Genomic DNA, 10310 nt, shown 5'->3' with positions numbered 1-10310 from the left:
ATAACATAAACTAGCAGTATGACAGCACACCTGAAAGCTCTAGAACAAAAAAGAAGCAAATACACCCAAGAAGAGTAAACAGCAATCAAACTCAGAGCTGAAATCCATCAAGTAAAATTAAAAAAGAACTTTACAAAGAATAAACAAAACCAGCAGCTGGTTCTTTGAGAAAATCAACAAAACAGATAAACCCTTAGCTATAGTAAACAAAGGGCACAGAGACAGTATGCAAATTGACAAAATTAAAAAGGAATGGTTGACATAACTACAGAAACCAAGAAAATTAAAAAAAAAATCAGATCCTACTATGAAAGCTTATACTCAACAAAACTGGAAATTCTGGATGAAATAAACCATTTTCTAGACAGACACCAGGTACCAAATTTAAAGCAGGATCAGGTAAGCCATCTAAACAGCTCCATATCCCCTAAAGAAATAGAAACCATCATTAAAAGTCTCCCAACCAAAAATAAGCCCCAAAACAGATGGTTTTAGTGCAGAATTATATCAAACCTTCACAGAATACCTAATACCAATACTCTTCAAACTATTCCACAAAATAGAAATGGAAGGACCACAACCCAATTCGTTCTATGAACCAACAGTTACACTTACACCTAAACCACACAAAAAACCAACAATGAAAAAGAACTTCAGACCATTTTCCTTTATAAATATCGATGCAAAAATTTCAATAAAATTATTGCAAACAGGATTCAAGAACACATCAAAACAATCATCCATCATGACCAAGTAGGCTTCATCCCAGGGATACAGTGATGGTTTAATATGTAGACATCCGTCAATATAATCCACTATATATATACAAACTCAAGGAAAAAAAACATTATAATCTCATTAGATGCTAAGAAAGCATTTGACAAAATTCAAAGCCCCTGTGTTTGTAATAGTCTTGGAAAGATCAATAATTTAAGGTCCATACCTAAGCATAGTAAGCAATATACAGAAAACCAGTAGCCAACATCAAACTAAATGGAGAGAAACTTGAAGCAGTTCTCTAAAAATAGGATCTAGACAAGGTTGCCCACTCTCCTCTCCCTACCTATTTAATGTAGTACTTGAAATCCTAGTGAGAGCAATTAGACAACAAATTGAGGTGGAAAGGAAGAAGTCAAAATATCACTATTTGCAGATGATATTACATTATACTTAAGAGAGCCCACAAAATTCTACCAGAGAACTCCTAAACCTGATAAACAACTTCAGCAAAGTGTCTGTATATAGAATTAATTTGAGTCAATCATTAGACATTGGTGACACAAAGGATAAACAGGCTGAAAAATTAGGGAAATGACAACCTTCAGAATTGTCACAATATAAAATATCTTTGTGTGACTTGGGTCAAGCAACTGAAACATCTGTATGCCAAGAACTTCATGTCAAAAGAAATGGAAGAAGTTCTCAGAAGTTGGAAAGATCTCCCATGCTCAAGGAGAGACTTTCATTTCATAAGTTTAGAATCCCAGACCCTGAGATATGTTGCCATATTTTGAGTTGCTCTTCTCTCATCAATTAAATGTCATTTGAAATATCTCCCTAGACATTTACCCAAGTTTATCTCTTAAGTGGTTCTAAGTCTAGTCCAGTTAACCATAAGGATTAACAGTCATACTTTTTCTATATGGAAAAATTGTCCCATGTTAACAAAGCCTAAACTGTTTTTCTATCGTGGTAATTGGAACTTACTCAAGTAAAGCCTGTTAAATACATACATTTTAGTTGTATTTTAGTTATATATTACTAGAACAAATACATATTTGTCATCTGCTTATGAAGGAATTTATTGCTTTGGTTTACATTTTTGGAAGTAATGTCTATGGAAGACAGCAGTCCAATACCTTTTATAATATGGGCAAGAAAAAGAATTAGGCACTAAAAGATTGGTCACACAACGCTATATATATGGCAATTTCCTTTCCCAGGACCACAAACCCAGGGTCATAGATTCCCATTAATCCCCTGCTCTTAGCATCTCCATAAAATACTAACACCTAAGAAACAGATATCTACCTCATGACTTCAGGTAGATGTTTATGATCTCAAATACAGCAAAGTTCATCATTTTATTCACCCTGTTTTAGATCTTTTACATGCTTGTATAAAGTTATCTGACATTTTCTCCTTTTATTGAAAATAGAATCCTTTCTCAGAAAATATATCCTGATTATAGTTTCACCTTCCTTTCCTCCTCCAAGCTCTTCTCCACCTGCTCTCCTGGCTACTCTTTTGCTGTCTCTCATTAGATAAAAATAGGCTTCTAAAAACAACAAGAAAGTTGTTTACCAAAGTAAAATATAATAAGACAAAACAGAGACCATTGGATCTAAGTTGGATGAGGCAAATCAACAGAAAGGAACAAGGGAAGGCAGAAAAATCTGAGACCTAGTTATATACACACTCGGGATTCCCATAAAAATACTTACTACAAGCTCTAATATATATATATATATATATTATATGACCTGGTGAACACTTGTGCAGGCCTCATTTTAAGTCTCTGTGAGTTCATGTATTTTTTGTTCAGTTGACTTCGAGGGTCTTGCTCTCTTGGTATCCTCCATCTATTTTGGATATTACATTATCCTCTTCCACAGGGCACCCTGTTCTGAGGGAAGTGATCAGATGTTTACATTCCATTTAGAGTTATATGTTCTAAGGTCTCTCCATCTCTCTCTCTCTCTTTCTCTCTCTCTCTCTGTGTGTGTGTGTGTGTATGTGTGTCTGTCTCTGTGTGTATTATGTGTATCTCTGTGTGTATGTATGTGCAACATAGTTGGCTGTTGGTCTGTTTATTTGCTTCTATTGTCTGAAGGAAGTTACTTCTCTGATAATAGGTGAATAAGGCACTGGTCTATGAGTATAGCAAATATCATGAGGAGTCATTTTACTTTTACCTTTTTATTTTAAAACAAGCAGTATTTTGTTTTACCTTAGGCCTCTGGCTAACTGGTCTAGTTCTTGGTCACACAAGCAGTAGCAAGTATGGGTTGCATCTCACGTAGTGGGCTGGGCCTTAAGTCACACGAAATGAGTGTTAGCTGCCCCCACAATTTTGTGCTACCATTGTTCTAGGTGGCAGCTTTCACAAAAATTTACCAATTTCATATTCAATAATGGGCAACTGTAAAAACATATTTAAAAACTATAGAAATTATGCATAAACATCAAAGAATGCAATGTTTAAAATGGGATACAGTCCTAAATAGAGAATTCCCAATAAAAGAAACTTAAATGGCCAAGAAAATTTTAAAGAAATGTTCAGTATCTTTAGCTACTGGAGAAATGCAACTGAAATTATTTTGAGATTCCAGTTTAGACCTGTTAGAATGACTAAATTCAATAACCCAAGTGATAGTGTATGCTAGTTAGGATGCAAAATAATTAGAGAAATCATCCATTGCTGGTAGGAGTTAAAGTTGTTTCTCCACTATGGAAAACAGCTTGGTATTTCCTCAGAAAGATGGGAATCATTGTGGTGGTATGAATATACTTGCCCCAGGGAGTGACACTATTAGGGGCTGTGGCCTTGTTAGAGAAGGTATGGTCTTGTTGGAGGAAGCATATCACTGTGGGGATGGGCTTCATGACCCTCCTTCTAGCTGTGTGGAAGAATCTTTTTGGCTGCCTTTGGATCAAGGTATAGAAATCTTGACTCAGGATGATAATGGACTAAACCTCTGAATCTGTAACCAAGCCCAAATTAAATGTTGTCATTTATAAGAGTCATGGCATCTTTTTAGAGCAATAAAACCCTACATAGTATACAAGATATTACCAGGGACTGGGGTGTTGCTGTGATAGATCTAGTCATGTTTGTTTGTTTTGAGGAATGGGGATTAGGGACATTGGATTTGGGAAGCAATAGAACGCTTAACATAGGGCTTAACAGACCATTCTAGCAGGAATATGAAAGACACTGGTGGTTAGGAAGATTTCAACTCTACAGCCCTTTTTCTAGAGGTGTCAGAGGAGAGGAATTTTAGTATATTGCTTGATGATCATTCCTAAGATGTTAAGGTGATGAATGTGGTTGATTTTGCCCCAGCCTGAAGAATCTGCCTGTGGCTAAGGTGAAGAGACTCACATTCATTGCAAAATTGACAAAGGAAGTTTGAAAATGTTCAGCATAGACGTGTCCTCTGGTTTACTCTCGTGAAGAGCATTTTAATTAAGAATAACAAGTTTGGAAAGAAAAGACATAAAATACATGGTTCAAGTATTAAAGGGACACCAGAAAGTGTAATGGAGCATTTATTTAATGGCTAATATCCACACATTAGTTAATATGCAACATTTATCACTCTGGTCTGGTATACCTCACTCCAATTTTTCCAGTTTCCTCCAATTAACTGTATTTTGAATGATGACAGTATTAATTAGTTAACTAATTTTACAACAGAATAATACTCTTTTTAAAAATATACTACATTTTCTTTATCTCATTATAGGGACACCTTTGTTGTTTCCCCTTTCTCATTTCTATAAATAGACCATCAATGCATATGATTGAGCAAGTATCCTTGTGGTAAGATGAAGAGTATATAACCAAGAGTTGTAAAGCAGGAATTTGTGGTAGAGCACATAAAGAAATGTTCAACATCCTTAGTCATCAAGAAAATGCAAATCAAAATGACCCTGAAATTTCATCTTTTACCAATAAGAATAGCTAAGATAATAATCTCTGGTGAAAGCAGATGCTGGCAAGGATATGAACAAAGAGGAACACTCCTCCATTGCTGGTGAAATTACAAGCTTGTACAACACTTTGTAAATCAATGTGGCAGTTCCCCAGAAATTTGGAAATAGTTCTCCCTGAAGAGCCAGCTATACCACTACTGTGCATATACTCAAGATGCTCCAACACATAACAAGGACACATGCTAAATTATGTTGGAAAGAACCCAGAGTTCCTCAATGGAAGACTGGATACAGAAAACATGGAATATTTACAAAATGGAATACTACTCAGATATTAAAAATGATGACTTCAGAAACTTTGTAGGCAAATGGGTGGAACTAGAAAATATCATCCTGAGTGAGGTTGCTTAAATCCAAAATGACATAGATGGTATATACTCACTAATAAGTAGATATTGGCCCAGAAGCTCAAAATCCCCAGGAAACAATTCAGAAACCATATGAAGCTTAATAAGAAGGAAGGCCAAAGTGTGAATACTTCAAACCCACTTAGAAGAGGGAACAAAATAATCTTGGAAGGCAGAAGGATGGAGGGACCTGGGTAGGAAAGAGGAGGGAAAGGAAAAACAGGGGCAGGGGCAGGTAGGAGAGGAAACAGAAGAGAAGTCCAGAGGACCAGGAGAATGAATAAAAATAAGTAGCACTGCAGGACATGAAACTTGGGAAACCACTAGAAAGTCCCAGATGCCAGGGATGAAAAAGTCTCCTAGGATCCAAAGGGGATAACATTAGTGAAAATACACAACAGCAGGGAGAGAAAACCTTGAGAGACCACCTCCTGTTAATAGACATTCCCCGCTCCCTCTCCCCCAACCCTGTTGAGGGATTAGGCCACCCTACCTTCTGAAAATTTTTTAGCCCAGACTTTTCCCTGACTAAAGGAAAAGCAGGGACAAAAATGGAACAGAGGGTGGAGAAAATACTATTAGGAAAGCACCCTACTGTGAAAGCCATTCCATCTGCAGACACCAAACCCAGACACTGTTGTTGATGCCACGATGCTTTAGCAGGCAGGGGCTGGTATAATTGTCCTCTGAAAATCTCTGCCAGCACTTGACTAAAAGAGTTGCAGATACTTAAGTTGAAGCTAGGGAAGCCAGTGGAAGAGTCAGGAGAGAAAATGAAGGAAGTGAAGGAGATTGCAACCCCATAGGAAGAACAACAGTATCAACTCACTGGACCCCTCATAGCTCCCAGCGAATAAACCACCAACCAAAGAATATACATGGGTTGGTCCATGGCTCCCATTACATATGTAACAGATGACTGCATCATCTGGCATCAATGGAAGCAGGAGAAGGGGGCGATACTAGAGGTATAAGGAATGAGGGAGGTAGCACTTTCTTAAAGGAAAATGGAGAATGATGGGGTGGGGGAGTTGATAGAGAGGAGACCAGGAAGGAGGATAACATTTGATATGTAAACAAATACAACAATGAATAAATTAAAAAGAAAAAGAAGAAATCTGAGATCCCCTGAACTGACTTACTCTTCATCATGATTCTAGGCTGATGTTTCCTTTAAATATGGAGGTTACCTTTTGGAAATTATACTTACAATGCTTTCTCATCTAAGTTACAGTGTAGTATAATCCTTGGCCCACATGAACCTTTTGGAAAGAAACTGGAAGTAAGGACATTACTTACTAACTCATTGAACATGTCTGATGAGAAGGCATTGGATAGCTGGAATAAGAGAAGAACAACAAAAGAAAAAGAAATGAATAAAAATTAATTTAAGTGTATACTTAATGCAAATGTAGAGACACATTTTCTGGAGAACATATTGTTGACTCTCAACAAGCAGCTGACTGAGGCATTTATATGTTTTTAAATACCATTCATTTTCAATGCATAGTTTTTAAGATTATACATTTTTTTCATTTTTTATTGAGTATCTTCTTAATTTACATTGCCAATGGTAAAACCTTTCCCAATCTCCCCCCTCCCAAAAGCCCCCCTCCCCAACGATTCACTACCCCTCCTCCCACCCCCTGCCTCCATGTATATGCCCCTCTACCTGACACAGTCCCACCTTTCCCCCCCAACCCCCCCCCAACTGCTTCCCTTTGTTGTGGCCTCTATTGAGCCTTTACCTGACCAAAGACCACTAGTTCCACTGATGCCCAAAAAGGCATTCCTCTGCCACATTTTTGCCTGGAACCATATATACCCCTTGGTTGATGGTTTGGTCCCTGGGAGTCTTGGGGTGTCTGGGTGTCCGGAGTTATTGTTCTTCCCGTGGGGCTATAAACCCCTTCAGCTCCTCTGGACCACCCTCCAGGTCCTCCATTGGAGACCCCAAGCTTAGTCCAATAGTTGGTATACAACATTATTATTGTCCTCTTTATCATGTGCTTATGTCTGTGTGTTGAAATATTTATTTAATTTATAAGTTTAGATAGAAGCCAGATAACAATCTCAAGGGTTACTAATGAGTTACTATATATTTATTTAATTGAAAAAACTATAGAATCTCTCCCTACCCTGAAACTTGCTAAAATAAAATAAAGAACTCTGCATGTTCAGCCAAGTTCCACTAAATACCTTCCTCCCCAGCAAGCCACCATATTGACGTTCATTTCTTCATTTATTTCCTTGATTAAAATAAGATAGTAACACAGTGGAAGCAGGATCTATTTCTGACGTTTTTTATCAGCTGTGGTACCCCTTTCCTCCTACTGGGTTACCTCATACAGTCTTAATATGAGGGGAGGTGCCTAATCTTGTTGCAACATGAAATGTCATGTTTGTTTGATGTACCGGAGAAGCCTGACATTTTCTGAAGGAAAACCAGTGAAGAATGAATATTTCTTTCTTCAAGAAAGAAAAAGACTGGGAGGAGAGAAATTGGGGAAAAATGCACACGAGAACTTAAAAAGATACTTTACACTATTAGTTCTTGCAAGTGGTCTCAAAGAAAGGGTTTGAATGATTGATTCCCACAGTTCAAAAAAAAAATCTAATATGTTTTGTGTTGTACAGGTCTGTTTTAGATGAAAATTTTTCCTGAGTCTGGTGTTGAGGTACTTGAAAAGTAAAAATATAAAGATATAAAAGTCACAACTAGAATGAAAAAAATCCATTAGTGAGATTAAATAAATTTCCTCTGAAGAACATGACTGAAATGTTACTTGCAAAAATCATGGTTTGCCTAATGAGTACTGAATCTCAGATAAGTTCTACCACAGTAAATAAGCCACTAGAGAATGCTGCTGACCTGGAGTCCTGACTTTTTACTTCCTATATACTCTAGCAGATTGCAGGAAGGCCATTCATTGATGTAACAGGAAGGAAATAAATTATAAAACTCTAGGTAATTTTCTGATGACTTTCCTGCTTCAGGTAATGTTAACAGCATCATCACTATTACAACAGACCTGTGTATCTTCATGTTTCGGCTGTTTAGGAAGCCAAGTTGATTCCATGACTCCTGATTCATATCAGATTAGGTATAAATTACTGTTCTTTATCACATCCCTGCTTCCCCTGACTTTTGCATTTTTCTGTAACCTTTTGTATGTTTCCTGTCTCTTGGAAGGTTTTAAGATCTGTATGTGACTTAGCTTTAGTAAATTATTCCCAGAAGTTTAGCTAACCGTCCTTTGTCTATAGACTATATCTACTACAATGCATATTTATCCACAAAGTAGGCATAAACAAAACTCTGTAAGACAGATTGACAAATACAACTCACCCATTCAATATGTTAAAAAAGTGAACAATAACATATTTGCATTTTCAGAAATCATCAAATATATGCTTTTGCTTGGCTTATTTTAAATATATATTTCTTTCTTTAGAGTTGGCCTTAAATGGAACAGAATACTGTTGTTTTCAAGAACTATTGCCCCAGAATTACATTTGTAGACATTCCTTGCTATACTCCTTCTTGGCATTAATATATAACTGAGCAGTTGTCAGGCTAGGGAGCTGCGGACCTTGTAGGAGCAAGCCTAGGGCAACAATGGAGTCAAAGAATGTCCAAACCCCAGAAATCTCATCCTGATATCTCCAGAAGTGAGATCATCCCGCCCACTGCCCTGAATTTTCCCGATGTAGTACATGCAGCCTTTTGTTCCCCTCCTTTGCCTCACCAGAGGAGGTCAATCAGCTGATAGCCATGTTACACTTACTTTCCTCTTAAAAGGTCATGTCCAATAGCACCTTGAATTTCTCATCATGCAAAGGAGGCGTCCCCAGAACAATGGCCACTTCCAGCAATATACATTCACCCTGAGAGGTCCTACTCTAGCCCAAAATGGTTATATAGCTTTTATTAACCAAAATAAACTTAACCAGTTTTCTGAAGATGTTCCTAGATGTGTGTTCTTTCCACACAAACTCATTGCTGAGCAAGATCCTGCCCGTACCCACGAGCATCCAGGGTACTTTTCCCTCCTTCCAGTCCAGGCTTGAAGACAAGGGGCCTGGCTTCCTCAAGAGGGAAGTGGCCCCAGATGCTGAGTACTCCCATTGATGTCAGGTCATTTCAAGGAGATTCCTTAGTATTTTTAGAACTGTGAAAGTCCATTAGTAAAAATTCCAGTTCAATCTCTAGTTTCATAAGATTTTTTTTTTTTTTACATTCCACGGAAAAAATAGTGAAGTGTCTTCAGCAGCTAAGTCCAATCGGTTTATTCTGCTATGTATGCAAGAATTCGAATGTCAAAAGCTCGATTCTATGAAGGTTCTTAAAGACTTTTTAAAGACGATTGCTCTGCCCTAAGTGATAGTGAAGAAACATACTCCATGCAGAACCATGTCATTCGAAAATGTTACAGCTTCCAGGAATGTTTTGGTTTTTAATCATTCAATTATGTAACATTTCACAAAAAAATTCTGTCCTACTGTCTTCAGCTATTACACCACAAGTTCAGTTTTCTCCTGATGATTTATTAAAGATAGCAAATGTAGATTTTTAATTTACATGACAACTCTGGAGAGGGTCTAAAGGCTCCTTAAAGCCTTAGTATCTTCCATTTTATAAAATGTTAAAACTTCTTTGAAGTTTTTTTTATTTATATTGCTGATAAACATACATTTTATGAGATTTGTGTTCCACGTGAACATGCCTCATTTTTGCATCAGGTACTGGTTTTAGAGATCACAGTTGGGGACTGAAGGATGGTTGTCAGGCCCTACTTGTTCTATCTGTTTAGAACTCAAAATAATTCTTCATGAACTATTGAGTTTGCTATTACTGAGGCTCAGCCGTGGTTTCATCAACTGTGCTTGGTCTAACCAGGAGCTAAGAAGCAGCTGACACATTACCACATGTAGCAAACAAGTCTCCAGAACTCACTCTTGGTTTAGCCTACATTCAGGAGATAATTTTCTGCAAGGGGTACTTTCTGATCAGGCCAGGAGCTGGGGATGTCATTTCCTACCTATAAACTAATTTCTATGGTAACAAAAGGTTGCCTAACAAATCTCATGTTCAAGAAAAAATCTCTTAAAATATTGTTTTTATCGAATAACTTGCTTCATATCCTTCTGTAGCTTTCCTATATTCAGGACAGGTTTATATGCAGTGTATTGTCTTAAGAGGAAATCATAGTCCACAATCAGGGCAAGTTGTACCTTGTTACG

This window comes from Apodemus sylvaticus, chromosome 14, assembly GCF_947179515.1.
Source record: "Apodemus sylvaticus chromosome 14, mApoSyl1.1, whole genome shotgun sequence".
Taxonomy (NCBI): domain Eukaryota; kingdom Metazoa; phylum Chordata; class Mammalia; order Rodentia; family Muridae; genus Apodemus; species Apodemus sylvaticus.
This window is presented reverse-complemented; position numbering follows the sequence as displayed.